This window comes from Dermacentor albipictus, chromosome 6 (genome assembly GCF_038994185.2).
Source record: "Dermacentor albipictus isolate Rhodes 1998 colony chromosome 6, USDA_Dalb.pri_finalv2, whole genome shotgun sequence".
NCBI lineage: Eukaryota > Metazoa > Arthropoda > Arachnida > Ixodida > Ixodidae > Dermacentor > Dermacentor albipictus.
In genome coordinates, this window is record NC_091826.1 from 39,077,187 (window position 1) to 39,098,215 (window position 21,029).

The following is a 21,029-nucleotide window of genomic DNA, read 5'->3' on the forward strand; positions in this document are numbered from 1 at the left end:
GCAGATTCCACTTACTACCTCTTCTCATGCGACCGTCCGTTTCGTTGCACGTTTCGTCCCACTGTTGCAGGGCCAGTTGCTTGGAATAGCACTCTATTTCCTTGTTTAGTGATGTTAGTTTTGCTCGCAGTCGGCCATTTAATTTCTGTGTTTTCCACCTCTCTCTAAGAGCGTGTTTAGCCTCCAGGAGATGCGCTAGCCGCGAGTCCATTTTGGGGACCTCCAGTTCTGTGCTAATTTCTTTGGTCGCGTTTTTGACGGCCTGTTTAAGATTGGTAATTAGTTCTTTGTAGGATTCGCTTGAGGGGGCGGTTTCGGCTCGAATTTTCCGGAAAAGATCCCAATCGACGTATTCGTATTTTACCGGAGGTTTGGGTTTGACCCGCACCGCGATATCGAGAACGTAGTGGTCACTACCCAAGTCCTCTTGGAGATTATCCCACGTGCCCTCGATATTTCGGAAGAATTTGAGGTCTGGCGTTGTGTCTCGACTGACCGAATTACCCCTTCTAGTGGGAAACCTAGGATCTGTAACAAGCGTGAGGTTAAAATCGGCTGCACATCCGGCTAAGTTTGTGCCCTTCTTGCTGTTAAACCCGTATCCCCATTCCGTGTTCGGAGCGTTGAAGTCCCCCGCAATTAAGAGGGGCGCGTCTCTGGCTGCCCTGATTGCGGAATGGAATAGTGCATTAAAGTCCCTGTTCTTATCTGCAGGCGAACTGTAGACGTTACGAATAAAGACATTCGCGTTGCTCGATCTACTGGGCACGAGCTCGATCAGTTGTGCTTCTAGTCCGCTACGATATTTTGGAACGGTGTGCTCCACAAAAGAAACGCTCTTTTTAACTAAGGCGGCGATGCCTCTCCCCGTTTCGCCTTTGTACGCTACTGCACGATACCCCGACAGAGTAATCTCCCTTTCCGCGAGCGTCTCCTGCAGTAAAATGACTTGTGGCTTGTCTGTCACCGATCTGACGAGCTGACCTAACGGAGCCTTGCGCCTCTGGAAGCTAGCGCAGTTCCACTGCCAAATTTTAACGGTATTGTTATTTGTGATAGCCATCCTGTTTACTATGAAATTTTAGAAGCCTATGGCGCCCCCGTCGGGATTTGATCCAGTCGAGAGCGGTTCAGTAGGTGTTGTCTGTCTACTTTTGGGTTGAGCCCTAGGTCTTTCTAATAGCGTTACTCTCGACTCTATGGCGGAGAGCATTTCCATAATCCTACTCAGGGTCTTTTCCAGTTTACCCTCGGTTTTGACGGGGGAAGCCGAGGTGGCGGACGGGGACTCGATGACCTCGGTTATGTCACCTTCTTCTTCCTCCTCTGTGTCGCTAAAAGGTTCCGGGTTGGGCGCCTTGCGTTTCGACTGCCCGGCTAACGGGCCTGGGTTACTGTTGCTAACCTCATGCCGGTTTATAAGTTTTCCTTTCATGCTGTTAAGAGATTCCTTAAGCTCTGCGAGCTCGCGTCTAAGTTCCCTATTTTCTGCTTCGAGCGCTTATACGGGGATCGATCCTATGCTCTGGCTGTGCCTCACCTGTCGTTCCTTTGCTTGATGCGTTCTTCTTCCCAGACGGCTGTGTCGCTCCCTTGACCTTGTCAGCCCACGTGGCCCGCTTGACGGACTGGGAGCGAGACCGGGATCTCGATCTGGAGGAGCCTTGCCTCGGTTTGGGTTCTCTCCTTCTCGAGCGTGAGCGCCCTCCGGATAGAGATCGGGTACCTAGGATGGAACCGCTCCGCGCAGCTGGTGCAGCCGACGAGATGTCGCCAATTACTTCGGTGACGTCAGATTCTTCGTCCAGTTGTGCCTTCCTTGCTCTTTGTCGGCGTCTTCGGCGTCGGCATCGTACGATGTACGGGATTTGATAGCGCTTTTTGCACGTTCGGTCTCCGGTGACGTGGGGCCCACCGCACGCCTCGCACTTGGGGGTGCATTGATGTTCTTCTTCGTTGTCCGATTTTGCTTTTCCGCAACCGCGACATTTACCTCTCTCTTCCTCGCTGCTGATGCAAACGTCGGCACGGTGGCCTACGTGGCCGCAAGCATGGCAAACGTCGACTTGGCGTCGGTATAAAGAACATGGCAACAAGGCTGTGCCGCAGATCACGTGGTTGGGCACGCGCATGCCTCTGAATAAAATCACGACTACGTGCGAGTCCTTGATTCGTCTGGCTTCTAGTGCCGTGGGATTTCTTTCATTCACAATCATGTTTCTCAGCGTGGCTTCATCGTGACAGAGGTCGATGTGCCTTATTACGCCTTTGCACGTATCTTCGGGGGCGGCGACGTACGCCGAGACTTCGTAGGCGCCATACTTGGTATGGATTTTATTTAGTCTCGCATAGGCCCTCGCATTAGAGGCGTGCGGAGTGGCGATGATTAAAATATTCTGTACCTTGTTTGGGCACACGGTGTCTTCCTTCGTTTGATGTTCAGGCAGGGCCGCCGCCATGGCCAGGGCTTGAGCGAGCAGTACTACGTCGGCTTTTGATACGTCGAGGCCTCCCTTGGGGCGCACGATAACCTTGATCTGTTCCTTCGGGAGCTTCGGAAGTCGCGAAGCTGCCGTTACTTGCGACAACAGACTTTTAGCCGGTCCCTTGGCAGTGCGGTAGCCAGCCGTCTTGTTCACGGTACCACGTTGGCCATCTCGTAATGGTGGCCTCTTCGTCTCCTGCTATTTACGGTTACTGAGGGCAGTGATCCACCCCGCACCGTTGAGATCTGCTTGGGTTACGTCCATGCCTTCCACAGTTACGACTTCGGGCATTGCGTCGCTTTCGATGAACGCACGTGTCGTCGCTTCAGTCGCGCACAGAGACGGGAAAACGCGAGCGTGGGACTGCCTCTACAGGCAGGCCTGCCTGCACCGCCGCGCCGAGAGCAGGCTGTGCTCGTTAGGGCTAGCTCCCTCGTCGGCGTGATCGTAGAGCGAAAGCCTCAGAATATGGCGAAAAGTCCACCCACCGATAAAACTCTGGCATCGGTGGATTCCTTGAAACTTGGCGGTTCCGGTGAGGTATATATATCCAAGCTTCTTCTTGGAAAGACGCCCAAAAATATTTAAGAACGCGGGAGCCGACGTGGATACGTCTGCACTGCTCGGCACCTCTTCTTCTTCCTCAAGAGCTTATGAGATTTATACCCATAAAGTTTCGCAGCTGATATCCATGCGCTCCAGAGATTCTGTGGCCTCAGTGAGATGCCGCGGTGAGCCCGCTCACCATCAAAGCGCCCTTGAAAGTTTGTGCTCGGATGGGACTGCTTGGCGTTACGTGACTCCCGGTGTATGGGCGTTGCCACGAAATCCAGCCCGAGTTTGCAATCTTCGCGGTTAAATGTCTTTTCGAGCGTCAAAAAGACATTCTAGACAAAATCCAGAGTGATTTCCGTCGCCGGGGGTCACTTTGGTCGGCGGTGCATGGACAGCACGAAAAATTTCGGGGGGGGGGGGGCTGAAGCCCCATAAGCCCCCCCCCCCCCCCCTGGCTACGCCCCTGCATCTTGCGCGCGTTTCTTTTTCTCTTAAAATCGCAGAAAAAGAGCTTCTACACTTACCGCTGCTCTACTAAAATTTAGCAGCGAGCTTGCATTTTATGGTCCGGGTAGTTCAACACAGGCTCAGCACTGCTACTCTTCTCGTTTTTAAGAGGTTGCCTTCGTCTGCGTCTCTAGAATGTGTCTCCTGAATGAACAACAGAAACCACTCTCAAAGGCCATGCTTTTCCGTACTGCAATTTCCGAAAGTGACTGGGCTGCCATGTTCGCTTTGCGAGGGGTGCAGGCAAAAGCAATCTCGCAGTTTTTTCTTGACAACTTAGGCAAGTACACTTGCCACATGGTATTAAGGACGATTAGAATCATACATTGCGATTTTCCAGCAATATTTAAAAGATAAACCAGGGCAATGCATTAACCAGGGGTAGGCTTTAAAAAATTTGCTTGGTTTTTTAGAGGAAAACGCACGTTTCATTTAGGCTCACGAAAGAAGAATATTTTCATCTTCCATGACATTGCTAATGTTTAAAACGTAACGGTCATGACGTATTTTCGACTGCAGTGTTTCGTATTAAAAGCATGGCCTTCGAGATTTGCCGTCGCTGCGGGAAAGCGGAACATTTTGCTAAGCTGTTGCGGAATATAGTGCTTCTTCCTCTTCACCACCTCCGTGCTCTTCACAATTATTATCTCTCTCTCTCTATCGCAAGTCACTATAACTTATCTACGAGAAAGTATTGATGTATCCTGTCCCATAAGATGCACTTGTTCAAAAACGAAACCGAAACCATTTTTTTTTGCTTTCATGCAATTGTTTGCAGATGGCAGCACCTGCCACAGGCGCAACCGGAACCACCGGGCGGAACGTCACATCCGGTTTGCCTCCGCAGCGCCCTCCCGCGCGCGTGCGGGACGGAGGGAGGAGCGACGCCCGCTCGCTTCGGCTCGCCGACGGTAGCCGCCGGAGCAGAGCGTCAAAAATCGGCCTGGCCTCTCGGTGGCCTGCTGGCTGCTGCGTTGCGTGTGTTGTGTGTTGTGCTGGTGGCGGGGTGCTGGCGCGCGCGCGCGCGCTAGGAAGTCGCCTGTGCGCGTTTGGCTTCTCGAAGGGTGCCGTGCGGGTGGCCGCGATCTTCCCGCGGGCGGCGGCGGTGCGGTTATTTTGTGTGTGTGCCCACAGCGTGCGCCGCCGAAAACCGATGTGTGCGTGTGGCCCGGAATGCGGAATCCCAGCGGCTGCGTCGATGCCCTGCTGCTGACTTCCTCGGCGGCGGCGGGATCGAGCCAGTGAGGAGAGCGATCGAGAGATTTCTCGTCTACGGTCCCCGACCGGGGGGCTCCTGCGACGAGCGTTCGTAGCGAAGAGCTCAGAACTGCCGGTACCAGCTGCGACCGGCGAGACTCGGCAGTGATCGAGGCATCTGGAAAGAGGGAGCGGCGAATTTGCACAAGGGGTCTGCGGAGAGGAAATAAAAGAAAAAAAGGTGAGGAGAGCCGGCGCGGTTCTCGCGTTTTCTGGGTCTCTTGCACGACGATATCGTGGCGCGGATACGCTTCGCCCATCGGCGCCGCGCCGCCTTCGGATCCTCCGCGCTTTCGGAAACTGCGCGCATTTAGCTCGCATCACGGACGAACGGCAGAAGCGGTAAGACAGAAGAAAAAAGAAAAAAAGGACGATATCGAAATGTGTCGGGAGGCAGAGGCTCTCTCTCTCCAGAAACTGCCGGCGCATGCGGCGCCTTCCTTGACGTATACAGACGCTGCGAGGGCTCAATATTCGGCGCGGCCAGTCGGTCGGCCCCGTCGGAATGGCGACAAATGCGCGATCGGAGCGCTTCACGGCAGTGTTCCTTTCCTTCTCTCTCGTTCTCTTTTCTTTTTGAGTTCATTGAAATGTTGCCGGCACGCATCCGATCGCAGTTGTCGCAGCGCACGGCCCGAGTCGCACTAATGCGTGTTTCTAGCACTTCTTTTATTGCGCGTGTATTTTTCGATGCTTCTGCTGGCGTCGTCGCAGCTTTCGGCTTTCTCAGTTCTTGTTTTCTTCTTTATTTTCTCCCCAGTTCAGCCAGGCTAGGCCCGCAACGAAAAGCAACGGCGAAACTCGAAACTGCTGGTTGTGGCGGTTTCCGCGTGTCTTCGTGTTTTGCGCGGCGGTGAAAGCGTCTTGTATTCGCCGGCCTCTTCCGCAAAAAAGAAAGTAATAAAAAAGAAAAGAAAAAGAAGCCCGGGGGCACGGCTCGTACGCACGGATATCCAAAGCGCGCGTTTGTTTTGGTTCCGAGTTGGCGTGCCGTTCGCCCACCCCCCCACCCCTTTCCTGCACTCCTCCCCCTTTCACAGTCACCACGGCCGCACGCGACTTCTGCCCGCTACTTATCCTTTCTTCGAGAAACCCGACTGTGTTGTTTTCGTTTCTCGAGCTTTCGCCCGCCTTGGGTTGTCTGTCCTCTCTAGAACCTTTCCGTCTTAATTCGTAATTACTTACGTTCTCTTTTTCTCGTTTTTCGCATTCCTCCGCGTACGTAAATAGAGGGGAGAGGGACAGTCAACCCTATCGGCTCGACGGCAGCAGACGGCCGTGCCAGCCTTCGCGGTGTCGTCACGCGACAGGTAGGACGCCTTCTGTCACGCGATAGCAGCACCGCTCGAAACGAAACAAAAGCGCGCTAAGATTAATGCGCACGTGTGTGTGTGTGTGTGTGTGGGCACACATGTGTCGCTGGTTATCTCACGCCATCTGCCGTCCTATCCTGCGGGGAGCTTTCGCGCGCCTGGCGCATTGCGCTGAATTGAACGTCGCCGTCCTGTCCAGCTGCATGGGAAATATATCCGTGCGTTTCAAAATGAGTTTGACAGAATTGTTCCTGTCCAGCTGCATAGGAAATATATCCGTGCGTTTCAAAATGAGTTTGACAGAATTGAACCGAAACCGCCTGTGGCAGATGTATGAAATAGCACAGTCCTTGGGCTGTATTGCTCGTAGAGGCAGGCGTTGTTTACGCGAGAAATTTAAGCGCGTAATTGGCAAATAATAAGCGATCACTTATGGACATTGTAAATACTTAGTTTGCGGCACGTATTGCAATTAACGAGATGTAGCCGGTGAGTTGGCGAAGCGTATCCGCTTGGAACGATTGCGGAGGAATGCGTAGCACGTTTCGACTTATGCGTCCCCAATGTGTCCGACGAAATGCAATGTTGTAATCCAGTTATTTTGCGCTTGCAACACGTGAAAAGGCGTTTTGTAAAAAAAATAAATAAGTGGAACAGTGTAGTTTAACCACGTATAGATTGACGACGTCCTATCTTAAACTGCTGCTATCATTTTTTTTAAAATTGTTCGAGTATGCCCGGAAGTAATCGAGTGAAAATTGATTACTGAAGGTGTGTTAATAAATCAGTGTTCCGTTTCCTGTGCGAGCAATGTCCACAACTTACAGTGATCCAGCTCAGTGTTTGTGATTGCACCATCGCGCCGGGCGATTAAAAACAAATTGTGCAACTCGTTTTAGGACGCCTGTATAGCCTGTTTTCTGTACAGTATTCGTGCATTGCACGCGATATATATAAAAAAAAAATGTTCGCGATTAATTTTATTTCTAAAGATGCGCGCATGTTGACTTGACATTCAGGAGCTTAAAATGCCTTGACAACTCGCAACAACTTATCGGTTCAGGCTGCTTCCGGTCCTTTATTTGAATTATTCATTAGACCTTCTTATTTCATGTTTATTTGCTTTTTCTTCTCTTAGGCCCGTGAGTGCGTCGCTCGAACGTGAAGGCAATGCCATAAAAGGCAAAGTCGATAGTTGACGTGCAGGGTGGCATACAGGATGCTGCTTTCGCGCGGGCGTTGCTATATCGGCAAGACAGGCCTGTTCATTAACTGTTGTTAGCGCACAATATAAGGAAATGGCAGTGGAAAGAGAGAAAGGCGCCCATCTGTGTACTACTGGCGCTTGAAAGGTACTGAACGAACTAGAACTTCGCAAAACAAGAAAAAAGAACGAGAACCTGCAACAGTCACCAGCAAACAGCAGCGCAGCAAAAGGACGATACTCGACAAAAAAAAAACAACCTTCACTAAAAGGCAACCATACAAGCAAAGCTCGCTTCAGTACATTTTGGTAAAGACGGATAGCAGGTGTCACTAAAGCAACTACGTCAAAGCCGTAAGGCAAGCAACCACACAGGCGTTTAAAATGAAATTATGGGCTTTTACGTGCTAAAACCACCATCTGATTATGGGGCACGCCGTAGTGGGGGACTCCGGAAATTTTGACCACCTGGGGTTCTTTAACGTGCGCCTAAATTAAGTACAAGGGTGTTTTCGCATTTCGCCCCCCGGCGAAATTCGGCCGCCGTGGCCGGGATTCGATCCCGCGACGTGGTGCTTAGCAGCCCAACACCATAGCCACTAAACAACCATGGCGGGTTTACACAGGTGTTTACTTAATGGCGTTCAGTTTGCCCACTTGGCAGACGACCGGCACCCCTAGCGGCGTACCGCGCAACTACACGAGGAGGCGAATGTGACGTAATTTGTCGGAGCCCGTGCGGCTTGTGCGATCAATGCATTTTGCCACAGATTTGGAGGACGTTATATGTCAAACGAACTTCCTGTGTGAAGTCCATGGGTCATTACTGGATCTTTTTAAGCACAAGATCTTTACCTAAGCGCAGTACTAAGTTGGTAGACATTTATTTTAACGGTGACTCGTGGTTCCTGCTCAGCCACCTCAGTGATTCTAAGCCGGGAAGGGTGACAAAACGAACTGTGCGAACAAAGTTTTCGTTGCGGGGCTAAATTGTATTTTCTTTTTCTGTTTCCCAGTGCATAAAAGAACAGACCTACACAATGTGGAACCGCAAATTTGGCTATTTCTGCAGTTCGCATCACTTAACAGTAGTTGGGGGGATAGTTCATGGACATCAAAGCTTTTAACAGCAGTGCAAAGCAAGGGACACAGTTAAAAAGACGGCGAATTTAGTCTGAGTTTCAATGTTCTTGCGTCCTTCGTCAGTTTTCTGCTGCAGCAGCATGAAATGTTGCTTATAAAATTCTGCCGGGGATCGTAACAATGCAGAACATACAGAAAGACAAAGAACTTTATTGACAAGGTCCTGAGAAGCCCTTCCCTAGGGAATAACTGTGGGCCGCCCTCACCTGGGGACTGGTAGGTCGAGCCTAACTTCCGCGTCTTGGGCTCTCTGGACAGCCCAAGTTTGCCGTGAAAGTTCTGAGCTCTGGATGACAGAGCTCCATTCCTCTTCCGTGATGCCTCCCTGTAAGGAGGGGCATCGCAAGAACACGTGTTCTTGACCGCTAACGGCCCCACAGTCGGGGCAAGTAGAGCTAAAAGCCTTTGGAGTAATCGTATAGAAAATGGACATGTTGGGATATGATTTAGTCTGAAGCATGCGTATAGTGGATGCCAGAGGTCAAGCCAGTTTGCTATGAAGGGGGAGTTTAAGTCCTCCTACCAAGGTGATAGTGCTTAGTGATTTCGTTGAAAGTAGTGAGAGTGTTCCGAAACTCGAGAACCCCGGGCTCTGAGCTCGCCCCTGTTCCCGCGTGGTGGCTTAGAGCGCGCGCTTGGGAGTGGGCGATGGGAGTGGGGGTGGCGCCCTGTATGGTGCCTCGAGCCGCTGTGACCTCCGAGATTCAAACCGGAAACGCAGGATAATCTCGGAGGTCGCTACCCGAACTTCATTTCTTTAGCCTGCAACAACGAATATGCAATAAGCCATAGACTGACCGCGCTGGCGCTGTAACGGCCGAAGAGAGAGTTACGCATGGTAGGGACGCGCCTGCCACTTATAATAAACTTATTAAACACTTCTATCTCTCGCGGCGACAATACCCTCCTCCTCACCCCAAGCTCACTAGGCCTCAGGCACTGACATTCAGACTGTTGCAGACAGAAACCTATCCCAACCTGTTCACGTTACATGCGATATATCCTTAGATTTGCGCTGATGACGCGTGCCCTGCTTGCGGGGAGAGATCAACACTTTCGCACATGCTCTGGGGATGTATCTCTATAGCAAGCCCTGACCTCAGCTCAGCTAGGTGGGAGGCGGCCCTCCGCAACCCACTCCTGGCTGAGCAACGTTGGGCTGTCAGCAGGGCCATGATGCGGCTGGCAGGCTAGGCCTGTCGGTCCCGATGTGGGAGCGGCCCGCGACGTGCTAATACGTGTTCTGCAGGACTGTAAAATAAAAGTTACACAATCAATCAATCAATAGAACTTCCCTTTAATATCACTCGAGCTCTGCGATCGTTGAGGTTCCATAAGAATTTTATTTATTTATTTTTACAATATTGCAGGGCGAAGGTGTGGGACCTTGCAGGAGAAGCATCAAAAAGTTCATACAACAAGCGCTGGTGTAAAACCGCGCAGCAGTAGTGCATCACAAACCTTGAACAACGTTAAAAAAATGCATCGTGCCATACCAACGTCCACCTGATTAATCGCTTCAACAAAATGCCCAGACAAATTATTATAGCACATGCATTTGTCTGTTCTTCGTGCTTGCGGCTTCAGACGTCATCGTTGCTTTGTTTACTGCGATTTATCTGCTTTTAGTTGCCCATATTTCGAAGCAGAAATCCTTATTTCTAAGCGCAGGAGCTATAGGCCAGAAGTCTATGCGCCTTTGCATGATCGCTCTGAAACACACAGGCCAAGCTGTACTTCGAGTGTACCTGTTGGTACACTCCGAGTATAGCTTGGAGTAGTCGAGTACTTGGAGTGCTCGAGTACTTGAAGTGCTCCAAGTGCAAGACGGAAACGCTGCGGCATGTCTGCGAGAGACTTTCACGTGCCTGGTGCATGCAGGGCGCGACCGCCGGTGTCGGGCCCATATGTCAGCATATATTGGCCCCTTGCCGGTGTTGACGACCTTACCCACATAGACCGCGCCCTTTGTTTTTTTGCAGCGACCTACAGAAGCGGCGAACCTGAATTTTTTGAAATATAAGTGGAGGCCTATGCGCTGAACTTCACGATGCCGCAGGGGCTCACACAGAGGCTGCGGAAGTGCTTGGCGCATGTGGAGCCACCTATGTGGTCTGAGCGGAGGATTTTATTTAAGCGAGAACACGAGGAATAGCACGCAGTGGAGAGAACAAAGGCACTTCGTAGTGATTTACTTAAGACGTACTGGTGGGCTAGTTGGTTAATCGTGATAGCATATCTGGCAGCGCACTTCGAAACAAGGACGTAACGTAGAGTGAACAAACGCGTAATTTAGCTATTGCGTGGATCTCAAGAGAAAAGTGCACAGCTGTGTCTTACCGGTACTCACGTACGGGGCAGAAACCTGGAGGCTTACTAAAAGGGTTCTACTTAAATTGAGGACGACGCAACGAGCTATGCAAAGAATGATAGGTGTAACGTTAAGGGATAAGAAAAGAGCAGATTGAGTGAGGGAACAAACGCGAGTTAATGACATCTTAGTTGAAATCAAGAAAAAAGAAATGGGCAGGACATGTAATGAGGAGGGAAGATAACCGATGCTCATTAAGGGTTACGGACTGGATTCCAAGGGAAGGTAAGCGTAGCGGGGGGCGGCAGAAAGTTAGGTGGGCGGATGAGATTAAGAAGTTTGCAGGGATGGCATGGCCACAATTAGTACGTGACCGGGGTAGTTGGAGAAGTATGGGAGAGGCCTTTGCCCTTCAGTGGGCGTAACTGGGCTGATGTTGCTGCTGCTGCTGCTGATGATGATAGATCTATGTTCGAAATATTTGTAGCGGCATCGACGTTCGAAGGAGATGAGGAGAACGGCGGCTGGCTTGCGTGGGACTTACATTGGCTTGCATCGGCTTGTATTGGCTTGTATTGCCTAAGAGGAGAAGCGGGTGCGTGGCTCAGATCACGCGCAGCCTACGCGAGGTGGCCGAGAGATTTATCCGGCGAGGAATGACAGCCAGCTATAGGGCGTTCTGATCAGTAAAAAAAAAGAAAAAAAAGTCCCGTTTTTATTGTGGCTCATCTTCATCACTGATTTTTGCGCGCCTCAGATTCGATGGCATGTCAGCACGCAAACAAGACGCAGAATGGCGGTAAACAATTGAGAGAGAGCGAGAGAGAGAGAACCGTGGTAGCACCTGGACCGGCATTCGTTGTCGATCACTTTCGGGGAGGCTGATTGGGCGAGCCTACGTACGAAACTACCATCGCCAGTGCGCGGAGCGCAACAGTCTCCTAAATTGACCGACCGATAATATATAGCCCCCTGGCTTTATCTAGTTTCGTTTCGGCAGACAGACTAAAAAAATAATAATAATCTAATTGATTAAATTAACCAATCACATCCACATGCATTCATGGCTCCTTACGTGCGTCCGTTCAGTACTCTATCTCGCCAGGGTGCCTGTAGCGATTGACTTTCGCCGCAGAGCTATAAAAAAATTTGAGTACATTGTTTGCCCTCGTGAGCCACGGAGACGCTCACAGTGGGCACGATACAAAAGTAGCGCATTGTTTCATTTGCGCACAACTAAGAAGATACACTATATAGGGCCGTAATGGCGAGCATATTCACAGGCCCTATACAAACTCTGTTTTGCAATAATGTAACACTATATAGAGCGCAAGCTACAAGTGGCATCAGCCCGCAAGAAGTTTCAGCGCATACGTCACGTATAGCTATACTCTGGCGGCCAGTGCCAGATCATGGGGAAATCGTGTATGCACTGCCTAAAACCAGCAGAAAATATTTTGTTCTATATGAAGTTGTTGGTACACGCTTGTTCTACAAAACAACAGCAAGAAGTACAGGCTAGCGGGCGCTTCGCGAACGCATAGCAAATGGCGTCTCCATGTTTGGGCTCCATGTGTCGGGGACTATATATGAGGTTTCTCCCTGCGCTGAATCTCGATGTGTTATCTTCGTAATTTATATATGAACAATAGGGTATAAACACCTATTAGTATGGTTACATGTAGGCAGAGAGAAAGAGAAGGGAAGAAGGAAAGGCAGGGAGGTTAACCAGACTGAGTCCAGTTTGCTACCCTACACGTGGAGAGGGGAATGGCGAGTGAAAGAGAGAGAGGGGGAAATAAAATGTAGGCAAGTACCTTACGCACACCCGTGGTAGCTTATGCGTAGATTTTCGACATGTCGTCTCGTCTCTGCTTCATTGCATAGGTTGCCTGATTATCTATAAGGATGTTATGTTGGATCAACATAACATCCTACATGACATGTTATGATATGTTGGAATTTACGTGTTGGACGTTATGTGGGACGAACTTCTTGATCGGGCGTCTCACATTTGGCGCCGGTATACTGCATTTGGCCGTTCTTTTTCGCGAGCGCCCTTGCACGCGTGACAAAAGAAGAGAGCAAAGATTAAAAAAAAAGAGGCTTGTTACATCTGAAGGCACCGGACGCTGTTATACGGTGTGCAAATATTCGGCGCACCTTTGAACGAACAGCCGTTCCGTCCCATTGTGAAAGGAGCTGAAGTATAACGCAGGCGCCAAACTTCGTGGCTCTCGACTTTAAGTCTTCCGCATCACATCCTTCGTATACCAAGTGTTTCGGAGAAATATCTAAGTTGTTATGTCCGCGGCCTCCTTTGGTATGTGCACTCTATCTGTCAAGTCTTTTGCAGCGCTGCCGAAGGCTAGCGAGGCGTACACAGGCAATATCCTTGTGCAGCGCAATTATAGTTCAGGGCGTAAGTGTCCGATTAGCGGCGGGATTAGATGTTTTTTGTTGTTGCTTGGCACGTGATACGTTACAGCGATGTACGTGACACGTTGCAACATTCGTGTATGCTCGCCGCGTACCGCAAGATTAAGCAGCCACTTAGCAGACGACGTGGCGCCGATGAACGCATCTCTGTAGGGGCATTCGGCCTTCCTATTGGCTAATGAGCCCTGCAGCTTCTACAGTGCTCCAAAACGACTTCTCGTTTTCCCGTTGGAGCGGCGCGGTTGCTGCATAGTTCAGGGCAGTCGCCAAGAGGATGCGCTCTCTGCCGGCGCTATATAAAGCCCCTTAAACTACGTAATGTAGCGGCACGCCTTGAAGAGTGCCGCCTCCTCCTCGCGCGCCCTGGCCCAGGCCGACGCCGCGTCGCTATTGGCCTAATAGCGTCACGTGGGCCCTCGCGCCGTGCATCAGCGCCATTTTTGCTCGAGAAGCGTCTGCGGAGTGGCGAGGATCGCACGTTGGCTCCGTTGCTGCGCTCAAGCAGTGTAGGCGGCGCCATGGTCGAGGAGGGAGCGTGAAAGAGAGGAGAAACGAGGAGGAGGGAAAGCGGAGTTGGATAGTGCCGCTACTTTACGAAGTTTAAGGGGCTTTAGCGCTATACTTCCGGCATGGTTGGGAAGCGAAAGTTTTATTATAAAGCAATGTATTGTTTCGAAAAAAAAAGAGCTATTGTTCCTTTTCACTCGAGTGCGTCAGAATATCTACAGCATCGTTTCAAATGCGTTTCAAGTGGCCCAGATATCGTCGACATCCGCCGTTCGTCGCTTCCGTGTGGTTTTATGTGTGACGCTAATCCGATAGAGCCAAGCACGTCTTCCAGGTTACGACCGCTCACCGCAGTCACAGAAATGTAGAGAGTTTTTGTTTTTACTTTTTCTTCGACAACATGGATTAGCAGCAGTGTATATGCGTTAGGGTCAGTGTAATAGCCGCTGAATAGGGGTGTTCGAAAAGCGATTTCTTGAGACTGAATCGAACACGAATCGAGTAGTGCCAGAAGCGAATCGAATGGAATATCGAGTAATTTTTTAATAGTTTTTGATTAATGAGCAGCCGTTATCAATATTAATATAAAGAGGGGTCCACATCCGAGTATTCTTGAAGAGACCCAAATTTCTGTCGAGTACAATATGAAGCGTTGTTAATTAAAGGCGCAAATGGAGCATTATAGAAGGAAAGTTTCTTCGCACGCACAGGGCTCTTCAGAGAGCGGGAATGATCGCTGTACAGCCTGTAAAGTAGGGCTATGCCTAAGAGGCGTGGCCTGTTCTACATCGCAGGTTCAAATGTTTTATGTCTACGCTATGCCCGCTGGGCGATAATTGACCATACCTTTGTTCCAGCTATGTTTATTTGGGAGCAGTCGACGTTATGAAATATTCGAAAAGTGCTCGAAAGGTGTTCGCATTTACGAATAGCAACGTATTCTACACGAGGACCGAATCGAATAGGACACTATTCGGTTCTTTATTAGTAAGTTTCGAATGTTCGCACGACCCTACCACTGAGTGGTGGCTATACTGTAGGAAGCTAAAATTGAACAACATATACGTACATAAATGACAATACTCAGAGGGCGCGATGTACGTTCAGTTGTGTGCGTGTGCTTCGCGCGCGTTTTCTCGCAGGACGAAAAAATTAAGGGGAACATCGGTAAATTTCGCGCCGTTTACACTTCGAGTGTGTGTGTTTCTCGAAACTGCGGGAGCTCACAATGTACAGGAAGCTGGCGCGCTTCACGTCGTGGCTGCACTTGAATTTAGCAATTGCGGTGTGTCTCTCACATTGTAGATTGTATTCCAACTAGGCGCCAATTTAGTTGAGGCGTCAGTCCCCTAGCTGTCTCGTAGATTCTGCTGCGCCGTGATTTCAACGTTTCCGCTGAAACATATGGCATAAGCGCTCCTCACGTGTTATGCATTCTGGAACGTGATTGTTATCTAACGTAAAGACTAGTCATTTCAAAAAAAAAAAAGAAAGTGAAATCTACCCCCACGCTTCTGCATTTCTTAAGGAGTCTTGCATCACTCGACGGACGAGATGCCAATGCTTCGGGCATCGCAGATAATGCGTTATACTCTCGCAACGTGTCATTGACTCCTTTATGGGTGTAAGAACAGCTTTCTTTCTTTCTTTCTTTCTTTCTTTCTTTCTTTCTTTCTTTCTTTCTTTCTTTCTTTCTTTCTTTCTTTCTTTCTTTCTATAGCCTTCTTCTTCTATAAGTGCGCTGCACGTGGAGTGCTTGGAGTGTGCTACAACGGGTGTACGTTAAAGAAAGAACAACACCCATTTAGCACCTTTACGATAATGTCTATTGCGCAGTTGTCGCCACATTTCGACCTGAATTTGACCGCCCCCTAGGTTAAAGAACAATGTATACTTAAAACGTGCATCATAGGTAAGAGATGAAAAAAAAAAATCAGGAATGGTTCGACGGAGGGAACTTGGAAATTAGAGCTCGGCACACAGTGAACATGTGAACGTACTTAAAAGGGTGCTAAAAGCGAGTATTTTTGTGTTTACGCCATCTATTGCACTGTTAAAGTCTTCGACCGGCCTATTCTCGACTTCATCGCGAGCAACTAATTGTACTCGTATCCGACGTGAATACGTCTGTCTCGTATAGTCTCAAGCGCGAAGGAGATGGTCAAGAAGGCCGTTTGGCCTCCACACTGACATATAGCTACGCCAATAAATGGCTTGATGTATTGACGCCTTCGCGGCCCGCCATATTGTTGCGCCACAAAGTGTGCGGCGAAAACCCGGAGGCTTGAACCGATCCACTTGTCTCTTCTGTAGCCCCTCTCTAATAGCTTTGTGGACGGAATGAACGGTGCTTCGACGTAGCGTTCGTCACGTAACGCGCCAGCCACCGTTTCTTAGCTGGTCTCGGGTACCGCGGTAGAGGGAGCGCGACGTCAGGTAGCCTATGTCACATGGTGAGGGCCTATTCATGCCCCCTCCCCCACACACGCACATCATCATCATCACCATCACCACCATCATCATCATCATCATCATCACCACCACCATCATCATCATCATCAGATCATCATCATCATAATCACACCATCATCATAATCGTCGTCACACCATCACCATCATCATCGTCGTCGTCATAATCATAACAATCATCATCATCATCATCATCACACCACCGCCATCATCATCATCATAACTTTGTTGTGCCCACTGAAGGACGAAGGCCCTTCCCAGTGATCTCCAATTACCCCTGTCTTGCGCTAGTTGACACCAAGTTGATACTGCAATTTTCCGAATTTCATCACCCCACTCAATTTTCACTGGATCCTGAAACCGGTTCGATGGGGGCGAAATGCGAAAACACCCGTGTACTTAGATTTAGGTGCATGTTAAAGAACCCCAGGGGGTCGAAATTTCCGTAGTCCTCCACTACGGTGTGCCTCATAATCAGAAAGTGGCTTTGGCACGTAAAACCCCATAATTTTTTATGCTGAAACCGGCAAAAAAAAGAAGAAGAAAAGAAAAAGTGTGTCGAGAACCAGCGTGACCGCGCTAGTCCAGGTATAGTAGCTTAGACACGGCTAGAGGTAGAGTGCATATATTTTTTTTTGGACTTTGCGAAAGCCTTTAACACTGTGTCCCATAAGCCACTGCTCCTCAAACTTAACACGCTTAATATTGACTTCAATGTTATTAAATGGATAGAGTGTTGTTATTTTTTGCACAATTGCACGCAATATGTAAAAGCTAATGAACGTGATTCCCATTATTGTCCGGTGGCGTCAGGATTTCCTCAGGGTTCCGTGCTCGGGCCCCTTCTGTTTCGCATTTTCATCAACGATCTCCCCATTTCAGTTCTTTCTAATATAACATTATTTGCTGACGACTGCGTACTTCATAGGAAAAGTACTAACCTATCTGATGCCCACATATTGCAGTCTGACCTCAGTAACATTTCTCGTTGGTGCCACACCTGGCAACTGAAACTGAATACTAACAAGTCTAAATCACTGAGAATAACATGGTCTGCTGTCGATTCTAATTCTCATTCTTATAGTATTAATGGTTCTCTTCTAACTACAGTAACTTCGCACAAGTACCTATAGGAGTTCAGATCACCAATGATCTTTCGTGGAACTTGCATGTCGAATACATTACCAACAACACCAATCGCATGCTTGGCTTCCTTCGCAGGAACTTCTAAAGCCCCAGTATCCTTAATATTTGCAACTATATGAGATCCTAATCCGATCCAAGCTAGAATATACCTCGTTTGTTTGGGATCCCCCAACTAAATCACTAATAACGACCTTAGAATCACTTCAAGGTCGTTCTGCGCGCTCCATTCTCTCTAATTATTCGCGTCGTTATATCGTTTCACAGAAGAAAAAAAAAAACTTTAGATCTTGCTGACCTTTCCGTACGACGCCCGTCAAGCCCGACTGTGTGTTTTTCACAAAATTAATTATTTTAACGGAAACTTGAACCAACTTCCGTTGACCGGCCCACATTACGTATCATCGCGCGTTGACCATCATCTCAAAGTCGGGGTGCCGAATTGCCGTACTAAACGTCATTACGAATCCTTTGTTCCAAAAACCAGCATCGTCTGGAATCACCTGCGTGTATAGACATCTGTCGTTTCCCTCGCAGCACCTGCACCCTCCAAATCTGCAACTGAAGGAAGTTTGCAATCAAGTGTATCTGCTCTTATAAAAGATTTTCTATTGTTCTTCACACTACCACTCCGCTCTGTAGCGCCTCACGACCTTGAGAGTGCCTAATAAATAAATAAATAAATAAATAAATAAATAAATAAATAAATAAATTGGAAGGCCCACTGAGCTTAAAGACACTCCCTTACCAGAGCAGGAATTGGTCTCCGTTGTGTAGTGTTTGTCCACCACCTCCCTCATGGCTTCTGCAGTATATTTATATGTATATATATATATATATATATATATATATATATATATATATATATATATATATATATATATATATATATATATATATATATATATATATATGTACGCGACCCGCCGTGGTTGCTCAGTGGCTATGGTGTTGGGCTGCTGAGCACGAGGTCGCGGGATCGAATCCCGGCCACGGCGGCCTCATTTCGATGGGGGCGAAATGCGAAAACACCCGTGTGCTTAGATTAAAGTGCACGTTACAGAACCCCAGGTGGTCGAAATTCCCGGAGACCTCCACTATGGCGTGCTTCATAATCAGAAAGTGGTTTTGGCACGTAAAACCCCATAACTTAACTATATGTACGCGACGCCGCCCTTTCTTAGTATCTTCCTCCATGCCAGATGTAGTCTGGGCTGCTATTTGGGTGCTGTCAAATTCCGCCATATTATCTTCTGATTGGCCCACTGAGAGGCTTGCCTTCTCTGATTGGCTAAAGAATGACAACATGGTGGAGTTCGACAACTTGGTGGCATTTGACGGTGCTCAAAAAAAACAGCCCCAGTATACAGTAGCAGGTCCCGCGATTTCTCCCTCTCTCTCTCTCGTTAGAATCTCGTATCTAGGAGGTCGCTGCACGAGACAGTTCTCCATAAACGAAAGCTGTTTGTGTTCAGTGCATCGACACGATATCAATTTAAGTACTAAATAACCTTGGACGATGTACCGTGGAGTCCTGCAGTTCCTGTAACTTTCTTTTAATCCCCTCTCTCTATGAACGCGGATAAACAGTTTAATAGTGGGATACCGTGCGTTTTTTCAGCGTCGTCTGCTTGAAACAGACGAAATTTTCCCACGTCGTCTGTTCTGCGGTGCAGACGGCGACATCGCCGAGAAACACAGCAGTGCATCGCACCTCCGGGCTGGTTGGCGCCCACTCGGGGTGTTTTTACATGGGTGCACTGTTTTATAACGGAGATAAAAGTGTGGGAGAGAGAAAGAGAGAGAGAGACCGCATACCTCGCCGTGGCATGCGGTACGGTCTCCCTGTGTGTAGATGCGTCGTGTAAGACCGCGGCGAATGCCTTTCTGCGCAGCTTTCTGTTACGGTTCGCAGCGCGGCGGCATCGTCTTCACCGTGTAGCACGGCTCTGTCGTCTGCGTGACGCGCATACCCTCTTCGTCGCCGACGCATCGAGCAAACTAATAAAAAGAAAGGAACGCCCTGAACGGCACTTGCTGTCGCTCGCACGTTCTTTTCTTTCTTTCCTTTTTGTTTTGTTTCTGTCTTTATTACCTGTGGCGAGGAGGAAACCCAGAAATGCGGATTCGATCTCTCTTCGTCTTCCCCCGGCTTGCTCTTGCATACGTAGTTGCGGCGAGGATTAGACGACGACTGTGCGAGGCGCCATCACGTGGCAGCGTTCTGAAAAACAGCAATGCCTTTGCTCTAAAGAGAAAAAAGGCTCAGTCAGTGTAGACTAATAAAATATGTTTAAGGCTCTACTTGAGTTAATTTTGCGGTATTAAGTTGATTACTCCACTCGAGAAAGCGAATCCCGTTTCGCGCCGAGAACTAGAGGCCGGTGCGCAAGTGTTGACGTCGTGGATTTCGCAGTAACTTCTAGTATCGGGGCCGGTGTGACACGGTATAAAAGTTATCGAAACTTCCCCGAGTTCAGTTATTGGCTCTTTTGGGATTCGATGTATAGTCCTTCTTTATCGACGAAAAAAAGAAAGTGCATATCCAACGCGCGTCTTGGTGTCAGTGTGAAGCGAGGATTTCGCGAAGAGCTAATGCAAATGCCACAAACGTGGCCATTTCTTTCCTGCGTCTTTGGCTTAAAAAGAAACTGGCGCGCGCGTGCTCGTGCTCTCGATCACCCGTGCTATGCGCAACGTGACAACTCTTATCTTGACGCTTATCTTAACGCTTGTCTTTTTTTTATCCCACTTCTTATTTCAGTTGTACCGCCCGCTTCTTGGTCAAACCCCCCTTGTGGCTGATGTGCCATATAGTATGGATATCACAATCGCGATCAACGCGAAGCGATCTTCTGAAAGAGCTAGTCTAGCAGCAGGCACGATCGAATTGTACATGAGACTGTGGCCGAAGAATAAGAGGGTCCTTCAATCAAAACCGTTCAAAGCCTAGTTCGGTGACCATCTGAGTGATGAAGCGTTCTTTTGGGGAAAGAAAAAAAAGGTTTTATATTGAGTTCCACTTGAACTGTTGAAAGCCTTCAGTGCCGTGTAGTGAAACGGTGGTAGATATGGCCAGATAAAAACGACACACACACACACACACACACACACACACACACACACACACACACACACACACACACACACACACACACACACACACACACACACACACACACACACACACACGCACGCACGCACACACAGACACAAGCGCAAACACAGTCGTGCATGAACACATGCAAGCACACAAGCACAGACACGCACACAGCCACACACGCAAGCAGATATACGCACGCAAGCACACACCCAAGTACAAACGCAGTGAAGCACAGCCACACGCACACACACGCAAACACAAACACACGCAAACACACGCAAGCACACAAACACAGACGCACACACAGACACACACGCAAGCAGATATACGCATGCAAGCACACACAAGCACAAACACACGCAAGCACTGACAAACGCACACACACGCAAGCACACAAACACAGACGCGCACACAGACACACACGCAAGCAGATATACGCACGCAAGCACACACACGCACAAACACAGCCACAGGCACACGCAAGTACACACGCAAGTACACACGCAAGTACACTCACAAGCACGCACGCAAGCACTGACAAACGCACACACACGCAAGCAGACAAACACAGACGCGCACACAGACACACACG

General features: G+C 49.1%; 1 protein-coding gene across 2 annotated transcripts in view; it reads left to right on the plus strand.

The window, feature by feature from the left end:
• Positions 1 to 21,029, plus strand: part of LOC135914564 (uncharacterized) — a 502,153-nt gene that overhangs the window by 16,481 nt on the left and 464,643 nt on the right. For both annotated transcript variants that reach the window (XM_065447470.2, XM_065447473.2), the window contains exon 4: positions 4,327 to 4,986. The gene's annotated coding sequence lies outside the window, so the exon portion shown is untranslated. The remainder of the gene's footprint in view (positions 1 to 4,326; positions 4,987 to 21,029) is intronic.